This window comes from Protopterus annectens, chromosome 16.part0 (assembly GCF_019279795.1).
Source record: "Protopterus annectens isolate FY-2018-M chromosome 16.part0, PAN1.0, whole genome shotgun sequence".
Lineage (NCBI taxonomy): Eukaryota > Metazoa > Chordata > Ceratodontiformes > Protopteridae > Protopterus > Protopterus annectens.
The window spans coordinates 5883188-5895814 of NC_056750.1; the positions used below are offsets into that span (position 1 = coordinate 5883188).

Below are 12627 nucleotides of genomic sequence, written 5' to 3' on the forward strand. Positions count from 1 at the left end.
TCTGTGAGCAGCTGATATGTATTTATTTATTTAATTTATTTGGCATTTGTTAACTGTGTTAGTTTGGCTGGGCAGGTGCCCTTTTTCAGCAGAGACCCGAGGAGAAAAGCTCCAGGAAAAAAGTGTTAAAGTAACAATAAGTATGTAGGCATGCTAAAATAGGAGGAATATAGATGTGTCTTATACATAGTTAAAATGAAAAGCATAATACAAAATGTTATCACAATGCATTGAAGAGAAGTTATATCACACACAATCAGGTTAAAGTCACAGAAGTATTAAAACAAAAGAGATTTATACTTAGGGAGTGAACTAACGATAGTAGATACACTGTTTTAAATGGAGTCCTGTAAGTGATATAGGAATAGTCTAAAAAGTAGAATATAATACACAGACCTTGGACAAATGATGAGGAGAAACAAAGGATAGAGGAGAAGAGAGGCAGAGGTGGGGGGGTGTGGATTGGAAGGGGTTTTAAGTTTATGCCAGGTTTTCCAAGCATTGTCCTTCCTCTGCATGAGGGAGAGAGTATCTTTACTTATCCAGGGGGCAAAGTTGGTTTTAACCTGTATTTTCCTGATAGGGGCCAAGGAGTTTAGAGTGTTAAGGAAGATGCTGTTAAATTATAGAACAGCTTCTTCAAGGGAGAAGTCAAAAAGAAAAGACCAGTTAATGGAAGAGAGAATTTGATTAAATACATCAGGGTTGAAGTTAGATAGGTTGCGGCAGTCTCTGTAAATGTGGGATTTTGATGTTTGAGAGTAGTGGCGCTGGATAGAAGTAGGGTTGTGATCACTAAGTGAGTCAGGGAGAGTAGAGGGTTATGGTAACGGTCAGGTTGGGAGGTAAGAATCTAGTCGAGAGTAGAGCTAGTACTGGATTGTTGGTTGATATGAGTGGAGGAGGTGATGAGTTGGGAAAAGCCATACAGGTTAATGCTAGCATTGGGGCTGTTAGGGGACAGAGTATTCCAATCAATATTAACATCCCCTAGTATAATGGTTTCATAGGAGATAGTTTGACAGAGCCATGCAATAAAGAGGTCAAGGGTAGGGATGTTATTAATAGCAGCAATGACATTTTTTATTGTTTAAATTACAGTTGACTGAGTATTTCAGCTGGCTGTAAACTAGGCAGGGTGTAAGATAGGGGATGGACTGAGAGATGTTCTGAATACAGTGTAGCTATGCCACCACCTTTTTTCATAGGTCTGTCTTGACAGAATATATTGTAGCCAGTGGGTAAGATTTCACTATTTGATATGTGTAGTTTTAGCCATGTTTCAGAGATGGAGAGAATATCTGGGGTATGAAGTGATATCCAGGAGTGTTACTCAGTGACTTTAAGGGTACTACGAATTTGAGAGCTATCATTTTGAGGTTTCTGATAGTTGTGGTAATGTAACATTGGGGACTGATCTGTGCAGAGGGAGAAGTTAAAGGACTGGTGAGATGTGTGGAGTTGGTGATAGGCCCAGGATTGGGGTATATATTCCTTGAGAGAATTAAGTTAAATATAAAGGCTGTGTGATTAGAGAGAAGAGGGTAGTGGTGATAAGATTTGGTTTTAAATGTATGGAGGTAAGTATGGTGAGGAGACAATTTAATTTTGTGAAGATAGGTAATGTGATATGAAAAGAGAGAGGCTGTAATAGGGAATGAGTAGGGTATTGGGTTATGGTAATGTGAGTGTGGAAGGGTAGGGCTGTGGTACTGGTCAGGTAGGGAATGATGGTAGGATGTAGAGAATGCAAGGAGAGTATACAGAGTTATAGATAGGAGTAGATGCAGCATTTTGTAGAGATGATTGAAAGGGGAAGGTGAGGTTAATTGATGTGTAGAGTATAAAAGGAGGGGAAATAGAAAGTATAAAGTCAGGTAGAGCAGTACTTAGATTTGTAAAGTATGAAGGTAGATAGAGTAGTAGTTAGATTTGTGAAGTATGACGATAGAGTATTATGATTTAAGGAAGATAGGAGGTGGCAATGCAGTGAGGGTGTAGGTAGGAGGAGAAGAGTACTCAATAAGTAATGGTGATTGGATGAAATTACAGGAAGTGGAAGAATTAATGAGTAGGAAATGATGAGTGGATGAGATTACAGGGAGTGGAGGAGGGGTAAGAGGGAGTGGTTTTAAAGGTAGACCATAAATGTAACTGAAGTGGAGATGGGTGGGAATGGGGGTAGTGTATTGGAGTGGCCTGAGCAAAGCGAGGGCTAATGGAGTGGGCCTAGCCTTGACGCCAAACTATCCAAATCCTAAAAGAAACTATCAATTACAGCATTATAGAGCAGCTCTGTGTAGACTTAGAGAGGAATTATGTCTAATAAATTTAAATAGAGGAAATGTACATGTAAATAATGGTGAACTTTATATTTCTAAATATTCCCTAGGCACATTATATGGACTAAAAATAAATACCTAATAATAAGGGTGGAGGGCTAAATCTTGGGGAAACCACTCATGTGCCACTTGTATAATAGTAATAGGACTGTTTTAATTTAAGACAAGGACTATGCAGCCTCTAGGATAGCAACATAAATTGTTTATTCTTACAAAGGTCACTTTCACAGGAACGGCTGCAGTCAGAATTATCTGTGGGTGACTGGGGGAAGAGCAACCACAAAGGTTTGTTTCAGCTGTAAAGAAAAACAATAGCACATATAAGAGAGTATTACATGGAAGGGAGGGAGGTCAGGAGCAGGTAAGTTAGGTAAGGTGAAGGATTAGGGAAAAGTCAGTGCGTGAGGTGTTAGTGATAGGGCAGGATAGCATGCAAAGCTAACCAAAATACAGTACTAACATACCTATTTCTGGCTCGGGATGTATCACTTTAGGAGGCTAAAACATTCCATTCACTTGTACAAACAAAGAAATTTGAGTACGGTAAATCAAGCAATGTGATGATAAATTGCTACATTTACATAGTACATAAGGAACTTTAACACAACACTTTAAATGTAGTAGATCAAACAATGTGATATTATATTGCTAGGAAGCAACAGTTAGTTTTAAGTAGTCGATAATCCTGGCCTAATACAACAGATATATACAGTTTTGCATTGATAGGGACTAACAGTTGACTAAAACAAGGCAGTGATATGTTAGAGAATACAAGCACAGCCTACTGCTGACAAAAAGGAGTAGACAAATGGAAAACAGAACACGTGTCGTCTTGTTAACATCTGCAGCTATATAAAGTAGAACAGTAGAGTAATAGAAATGCAACTACCTCCTGTTAGTATTTAGCAGTTACAGGAATTAGTTTACAACAGAAAGTATATGTAGCACCGCAGCGACACTGGCGTACCACCTTAAACTGTAACAATGGCTCCGCTGTGACACAGTGGAGAAGCAGATGAGGGAGAAAAAAAGTGGCAAAAGCAGATGTTAAGTTGTCAAGTCTACTACCAGAAAGACTTCATTCTTGCTGGATAGCTTCTTGTTCAGAGGAGAAACAAGTTGACCCTATTACTAAAGCTCGAGCTATTTTTACCGGCTTAGAGGCTATCCTTTTCCCATAATGCTTGATATACCCAGATCTTGTTTGCAGCCACCATCAGAGTTGCATCTTTTGCTGGCTCCATGTTGTATTAATATTTTTTCTTGTATTTAGTTAGCTTTATGTTATAATCTAGCAAAGTTTGTATAGTTTCTAAAAGGAACCCTCTTAGGTAGCTTAGGTTTTCCCCCAGTAATAGTTAGGCCTCCCAAACCTTGGGACCTAAATTTTGCTGTAGTCTTTAATTCTCCTTTGTTTTCTGTAGATGTATGTGTGTGCCTAGTTAAATTGTGTTAAAAAGTGTGGGGTTTTTTGTTTATTTCTTGGTCTTTTACAACCTTTTTGTGTGTGTGTGTGTGTGTTGGCTGATTGTGACTAGACCTCCCAGAGTTGTCTTTTTCTGCCCATCATCCTTGTTTCAGGATGTCGAAAGACACCAAGATCTCAGGCTTCAAGAAGTGTGACTCGTGCTGTCAAAAGGTGTCTCTGACAGACACTTCTTGTGTATATTGCTTGGGCCCTCTGCACCTGCAGGACTCTTGTTCTGTCTGCCATGCGTTCAGTCCAAGAGTCCTGCAGGAATGCAGAAACAAACTTATATTGAGAGGCTTGTTAAAGCCTGAAGGTTCCCCGGCTAAGCCTTCGTCGGGTAAACCTTCCAAGCCCGCCAAACCGTCGGCTCCATGTTCGGAGCCGTCGCCGAGCGGTGCTACTACTTCTACCACTGCATCGGTTCCGGCGGGAACCAATGATTCAAGGCCTCAGTCGGCTCCAGCTCTACTGTCAGAGCCGTCTTCGAGCAGAAAGCGTTCCAGGTCTCCTTCCCTGGAATCTGTCCATTCGGCTCTGAAGTCTCCCTTGTTATCGGAGAGGAGTCATAGGTCCCATTCCTCTTGGTCCTCCAGGCTGTCGGACCATGACCTTGAGAGGGTGGTTAGCAGACTACTTAAGTCGCAGGCACTGGCCCAAATGTTGCATAGCCCTCCTCATCAGGCAGTGGCTATCACTACTCCCTCTTCGATTCCTCCTCCGACTCTTCCTTTGAGTTCGGTGCCGGAGATCATAGGGGTCGGGAGCGTCAGAGCCAATACCACTCCTTTTGGCTCCCTCGTCGGCTCTGATCTCTTCCTTGGTTCCATCCTTGGAGGGATCCGGGCGCCGGGACTCCCTCGTCGGTTCCGAGGGGGTGAGTGGCATTGGACCCTTGTCCGACCCCGTTCTCCCTCTCATAGCCTCGGCGCAGGTGAGTTTGGCCCTGACATCGGCCTCAGAGCCATCCCTCTCGGAGCCGGGAGGAGTCCTTGTCTCTTCGGAGCGGGGACCCCCTTCCCTGTCTGATAGGGGTGCCTTTGAGGTCATGAGGAGTGTGCTGGCCCCTGTGCCTGCTCCACAGTTGACTTCTTCGGCTCCTCCCTCTATGGTGCCTGCTTCAGTCTCTGTCCGCCCTTCCGATCCCGAGCGTGGAGAACCAACGCTACAGGTAGCCCCATTGGGTGTATCCTCCTCTTCCAAGGCCTCCCCTGATCCTTCAGGGGAGCCCCCTCGAAAGAGAAAATGCAAGAGGAAGCATGTAGACTCCCCTGAGTCAGTCACTTCGCACACCGACTTGGATGACTCAGAAGGGTCCCCAAGGTCCCCCTCTGAGGATGTCTCATTTTCTGACATCCTGGAGATTCTTAAGCAGAGGGGAAACTGGTTTGTCCTTAACCCTTCTGAGGACGAGTTGGTGTACCTGGATGCGTTCGGTTCTCGCCCTTCCACCTCCTGGGTGTCGCCGCCTTTTGACCCACTCATGGATGTGGTGGCTCGAAAGGCATGGACGGCTCTGGATACTATGGAACCACCTCCCCGGAGGCCTACAAAAGTTATTACAGCCCCTTCTGACAAGCAGTTTCTAACTAAGGGCGTCCCTGTTGATGCCATGGTGGTGGCGGTGGCCACTAAAAAGGAGTTGGCTGACCCTTCAGTTCCTGTCCATCCTTTTAATAAGGAATCTAGGACTATGGACAGGTATGGTAAGTGGATGTTTTCCTCAGCGAACTTTGCTATGCGGTCGTTGAATTATTTGTGCCATTTCACCCGTCTCCAGAGAGACCTTCTCAAGGAACTGGGTGATACCTTACAGGACCCATCAGCTGCGGGGTCTCAGGAAAAGATCCCAGCTGGGGACCCTAAACTCTATTGTCAACTCCTCCATGCAGCTCATTTCCTATGCAGCCGATGGAGTGAGTAGGGCTGCAGGCATGGGCATTGCTCTAAGGAGACACGCCTGAATGCGGCTTTGCAATTTTGCTGACCCCTTCAAGGCTTCCTTCACTAACACCCCCTTTGATGGTTCTGCCTTGTTTGGACCTCAAGTGAAGGATACATTGACCAGGTGCGAGCAGGAAGGCAAGACTCTCTCTGCCATAGGAGTCCATTTTTCTACCCCTTCTAGACCATACCCTAAGGGTAAGAAGGGTGGGAAAATGTGGTTCTGCAAACCTCAGGGAGTACTGCCTGATGCAGGTGGTGAGCTTCCCTCCAGAGGCAGAGAGGGAACAATAATAGACATTGCCCGAGGGGTGGGGGGGGGGGCCCGCAGAGTCAGGGTAGCAGAGAATCCTTTTCTGACAAACCCTTCCAGCAGCCCTGAGGAGCTGCCCAACTGCCCCCCTTCGGAGGCAGTCGGGGGAAGACTATCACTGTACCCAGAAGCCTGGCATTCCCTCACGCAAGACAATTGGGTATGGTCGATCATATCCGAGGGTTACAAAATTCCCTTTATTCATACCCCACAACCGCCAAAAGGGCCCCTTCCAGACATTCCACTCAGTCTGAGGGATCAAGCAACACTAGAAATATCAAAGCTGCTAGAAAAAAAGAGCCATCCAGCCAGTCCCAGCAGACCAGCAAGGATCCGGAGTTTACTCCAAGTTCTTTTTGGTACCAAAAAAGACAGGGGACTGGAGACCTATTTTGGATCTCAGCAGGCAAAGAACGAAATTCCAGATGGTCACACTTCAGTCCATTCTACCCTTCCTGGGTCAGGACAATTGGATGTGCTCTATAGACCTTCAGGATGCGTACTATCATATCAAAATGAACAGGCGCTCCAGGAGGTTTCTCCGCTTCCGGCTGGGAGCCAGTCACTACCAATTCAGAGCCCTGCCCTTTGGCCTCACCACAGCCCCCAGGGTGTTTACCAAATGCATGGCAGTGGTTGCGGCTCACCTGAGACGACAAGGATTCCAGGTGTTTCCATACTTGGACGACTGGCTCCTTACTGCCATCACCAAGCGTCAGCTACTCCATTCCAGAGATTATACCCTCCAAATTTGCAACGAGCTAGGTATCTCTATAAACTCCGAAAAGTCTGCCTTGTCGCCTTGTTGATCTATTACCTTCATAGGCGCCATTTTAAACACTGTGGATCTGTCAGCAAAACTGCCTGTACAAAGGATTTCAGACATTCGCGATCATGTTCAAATCCTACTACAAGAGAGCAGAGTCCAGGCCAGATTCGTACTAAAAACCCTAGGTCTCATGGCAGCAGCTATCATATTACTCCCCCTAGCTCACTTTCACATGCGGATCCTGCAATGGATGCTGTTTTCCCAGTGGTCCTTTCAACAGCTTCCAATGTCACACAGCATTCTAATCACTCAATCATGCAAAAGGCACCTTTCGTGGTGGATGGTCTCCCCTCAGGTTGTTCAGGGCAGACCCTTTGTCCTTCCTCCTCCTGTGGCTACTGTGACAATGGATGCCTCCCTGATCGGGTGGGGGGTGGGCATTTTCAGGGCAGGACAGTCCAGGGCACATGGCAGCCTTTTGAAGGCCACCTGCACATAAATGTCTTGGAAATGAGAGCGGTACTTTTAGTGTTGCAGGCCCTTCAAGACTCTCTACCCACTGGGACTATTGCAATTCAGACAGACAATATGTCTGTAGTGTGGTACATCAACAAGCAGGGTGGAACCAGGTCCTACCCCCTATGTCGAGAAGCACTCAGACTGTGGCAGTGGGCGATCTCTTCTCAACGGTTTCTGGTAGCAACGCATATCCCCGGGAAGTCCAACGTCATAGCGGACAGGCTGAGCAGAGCCATTCTCATGCCCCACGAGTGGTCTCTCAACCAGCTAGTAGTGGAAAAAATCTTCAGGAGGTGGGGTCAGCCTTGCCGCGATCTTTTTGCACCCCCTCAAAACAGCAAGTGCCCAGACTTTTTCACCCTCTTCCCCCTCCCAGGTCTTCCCCCCAGAGATGCTCTAGTCCACGATTGGACCCGCGGTCTTCTGTATGCTTCTCCCCCCTTTCCATTAATTACTCAATTAATCCAGAAAGCAACTGTTTTGAGATCCAGAATGATCCTTGTTTCCCCTTACTGGCCTCAACAAATTTGGTTTCCGTTCCTGCAACATCATCTACTAGATCAACCCTGGCATCTGGACCCAGTGCCAGATCTTCTGACACATCAGTCAGGCGGGCTGCATCAATCTCTCCAACCTCTCAACCTCACAGCTTGGTTGCTCCACTTCCAACCCTAGCCAGGCTTCCCTCAATCTCTCATTCAGTTCGTGACATCATCCTCGCTTCGCACAAGTCTACTACCAGAAAGACTTATGCTAGCAAATGGAAGCGTTTCTCTGTTTGGGCAGGGGAGAAACAAGTTGACCCTTTTACAGCTCCTGTCTATACAGTCTTAGAGTTTTTGGCAGAATGTTTTCAAATGGGATCTTCTTCAGCCACCATCAGAGTTAATTTGGCAGCTATTGCGAATTTTCATGTTGGATTGTCAAAGACCAGCATTATGTCACACAAACTTTGTAAAGCCTTTCTAAAAGGAACCCTCTTACTTAGGCCCCCAGTAAAAGATCCTCCCCAACCATGGGACCTAAATTTGGTGCTGTCGTCTTTAATTCTCCCTCCCTTTGAGCCTGCGGCTTCCTGTTCGTTAAAGTTGCTCTCTTGGAAAACTCTGTTTTTAGTAGCCATCACTTCAGCGAGAAGGGTATCGGAACTTCAAGCCCTTTGTGTTCACCCTCCTTACCTTGTTTTTCACAAAGATAGAGTGTCACTTAGGACTAATCTGTCCTTTTTACCCAAAGTACTCTCTGAAAAAAATCTGAATCAGACCATCGATCTTCCTGTTTTCTTCCCACTTTATACCAATAGGTCTGAACGGAAGTTACATTGTCTAGACGTTCACCGTCAATTACGCTTCTACCTGTATAGAACCAAGCAGACCAGGAAATCAGAACAACTCTTCCTGTCACGCGAAAGGGAAACAAGGCCTGCCAGTTTCCAAAGTAACCTTGTCCAGGTGGTTGATCTCTGTTATCATGTTGATTTACCAATTGAGGCATAAAGAGCTCCCTATTAAGCCCAGAGCTCATTCAACCAGAGCATTAGCTTCTTCAGTAGCCTTTCAAGAAAGATTGACAATGGATTCCATTTGTGCAGCGGCCTCATGGGCCTCTCCTCATACCTTCATTTCTCATTACAAGCTGGACATGACCTCTAGAAGTAGGGCTGATTTTGGTTCCACTGTACCTAAGAGTTTGTTCCATTGAGCCACCCTGGACTAAGGTGCTAGGGACGCTGTCCCATCCAGCAAGAATGAAGGCGAGATTGACAACTTAACATTGAGAAGTTATGGACTTACCATAACGTTCCATGTTAGCTGTCTTCTTCTCGCCTTCTTTCTTGCGTCCCATCCTCCATCCCCCTAGCCTGGCAAGACCGAGAGTATCTTCTGAGATGTGTTATCATGAGAATTATCTCCTCAGCTACCTCTTTTCCCTTTCTTGGTAACTCTTATAAGAGTTTTGTATACCTAGATGTATAGAGTTAGATATATATATAAATATATATATATATATTCTCTGTCATGGTGGGGACATGTATGTCCATAGTGTTAGCTATCAAACGAGATCTGGGTATATCACGCCTAGCATTATAGGACATAGAATAGCCTCGAGCCGGTAAAAATAGCTCTTGAGCTTTAGTAATAGGCTGAGTCGGAGCCGTGGTTCGGCTCCAAACCCATCCAGCAAGAAAGAAGGCGAGAAGAAGACAACTAACATGGAACATTATGGTAAGTACATAACTTCTCATTCACTTGGACAGTATAACAATAGAGGTAATAAAATGCACAATAATGAGCAACCTATGTCAGTAGTAGTTGGGTGGCGGGCACACAGAGCTTGGGACATCACAGGATTCAGCAGAGGGCAGGGAAATCTATTTTTTTTTAAATGGTGCCCAGAAACCGGGTCCCATTAAATAAATTCAGCGATTGTATGGAGGGGGGAAGGGGTAGGACTACAGAGACGAGTGCAAAAACACTCACGATCAGGCCAGAATGGAAGTGAAAGAGGTAAAAGAACAGGCTAGCTTTGACACCAAAGTATCCAAATCCTAAAAAGAAACATTCAATTACAGCGGTATAGAGCAGGTCAGTGTAGACTTAGAAGTTAGAGCAATTATGTCCAATAAATTTTAATACAGGAAATGCACATCTAAATAATGCTGAACTATCTGTCTCTAAATATTTCTTAGGCACGTTATATAGACTGAAAATCAATACCTAATAATAGGGGGAGGAGGGCCTTATGCAGCCTCTAGGTTAGCAACATACATTGTTTCCATTTGAAAACTTGACTTTCACAGGAACGGCTGCAGTCAGAATCGTCCATGGGTGACTGGGGGAAGAACGACTGCAAAGAAGGTTTGTTTTAAGATAGAGTAAGCCAATAGTAGTGGGGTGGCGGGCACACAGAGCTTGGAACGCTGCCCGGTTCAGTAGAGGGCAGGGGAATCTATGTTTTTTTTAAAAATCTCATTTATTTAGATTTATTATACTTATTATATTTATATTTATATTTATATATATATATCTCATTTGAGGATAATATCCAGATTGATCCTGAATGCATCTAAAATAGTGATCTTTCTCCTCCGTATAGCAGCCTGCAGGAAAATTAATTCTAGAGCACATACTCCCTTTGTTAGAAGCAGTTCTGCACACAGATATTTAATTATATGACTCAAGCCTAACACGATCATGGTGACTAAATAAATCTTAAGGAAATCTGGGCTAAAGTTTTCCTATGGATCTGTAGTTGGAAGAAGCTTGGACTTTCGATAGTGGGGTGGATAGCAGATGTAAAGATGTTTACCCTTGCACCACAGTGTTCAGGCACATGCATATTCTACCAAGATTAAATGGTTTGATAATCTATCCCAATTTGTCTTTAAATTTATTTGGAATTCGCAAAGGAGGACAGTATGTAGGCATGTACCAAGCTCCATGCTTGGGATACAGGATTATTTGCACCCGACTGCTGTAAGGATGCCCCAGCATTTACCCTAAGTTGCACACAATCCCAAATACCTACATGTATGGGTATTTCTTGAGGCAGAGATATTAAAGAGTTCAACCCTATGGTCTCCTAGATGTGTGATATAATGAGAGCATTCCCTACTGGCCAACACATGATCTGTGGGAAGGAGATTTATTGAAAGTCCTTACCAAAGGGAAGAAAGAGAAAAAAACGGGTCCAGGGTGGAGTAGGTGTCCTGACAGTGTGAATCAGACACTGAAAATGAAAAGTGCTTGGAAATTTTGGAGTGGGGAAGGGAACCCCACTTAGAAGCAGAACTGTGAAGATGCAGAGAAAGTGACTCAAGCCTGGGGCCTGAAGTTGAAGTTGGAGAGAAGTCCCCACTGTGGGTTATCTAGAAAGTGAAGTACTTTGTGTGAGTGCTGTAAATGCTCTGGAAAGCTGCTTGTCAACAGAGATAATTTATTACTCTTATGGGTCACAGAGAGACTACTATTAGCCCTACTACCCTGTGGGTGATCTAGAAAATAAAGTACAATTTGTGGCTTTGTTACAAGAGACATGTAAGCAAAGACTATAATTTATACTAAAAGCTGTATTTATGTTGTTGAACTATATAATTAAGTCATGTTTTTTTTTCTTCCATTTGATTATGTTTCTCCTTAAAACTGTATTTATGTTGACTGCGTGAGCTACTTTTAGTTCATTTTATGAAAAGTTTTTTTTGTTAAAAGAAAATAAAAATCCTACCTGCAGGTAATTGTTAGGCTAATTCCCCTGAGGTGATACAGCTGGTACACAAGTCTCTCCTAGAGTAGCTAAAAAAGGTAAAGACCGTACTTATGTTTTCATCTCATTCTGTTCAATTTGTAGTATTGTATTGTATATAGCTCTTTAACTTATCCTGTATCGATTTTTATAGACCTTTCCTAAGTGTACAAGGTACTCATGTACTGCCAGTGATGGTGAGAACCTTCTTCTTGTCACCATCATTGCTGCCTATCTTGCTTAGACTCCAAAAAGGCCATTCTGTTATAAACCTGTTAAATTCTTTTGTGCCCATAAGCTATGTGTAATAGTTGTCATGTGGCAGGCTGTGCAACACAGTGATGAGAGTATTAAATGTGATCTATCATAGCCACAGGTATTTTATCTGTGAGTTTCAGGTTCTGCTGGGAAAGGATCCAGGGTAACAGGTCAAAACATGTCTGACATCAGGGGGTCACCAGTGGCTAATGATGATGGCATAACACACATGGCGCAGTCTGATGACACAGCAGCACTGTCAACAACACAAACAGTTGAGGGCTCACTCCTATGACAGCTGATGTGAGTATGGAGGAGCATAATGAACCTGTGGCATCACTTGTGTTCAGCAAAGATTATCTCATCCGTGTCTGCCCCACCCATGCTGCACAGATGTCACCACCCAGATGTTATCAGAGGGTCATACTGCCTGTGAGATATTTACTTTCAACACTGGGGAGAGGCAAGTAGGTGACCATCACTGCATAACTCCAGAACAGTCCAAGACATGGATTTTACCATTGGCATCAGTTAGAGGATGTGCAGGTCAGTGATCCAGGCACTGATGGCCACTGCTCACACCATGTTAGCAATACTGAGTGTGCTGTGTGACCCAAGTGAGGAATTTTTACTGCTGCAAAGTCTACTGGACATTTTGTAATGCATGTAGAGTGACATGGCATATAGGGATCTGGAGCATACATGCCTGTTGAGAGCATGGGTGGTCCATATGGTGTCATTTGATACATCCAGGAGGATGTGATCAGTTGGC

At 44.3% G+C, this 12627-nt stretch overlaps 1 protein-coding gene across 1 annotated transcript in view; it reads left to right on the forward strand.

Annotated features, from left to right (window-relative positions):
- The window catches only part of CCDC180 (coiled-coil domain containing 180), a 2826277-nt gene that overhangs the window by 858078 nt on the left and 1955572 nt on the right, over nucleotides 1-12627 (forward strand). The window lies entirely within an intron of this gene.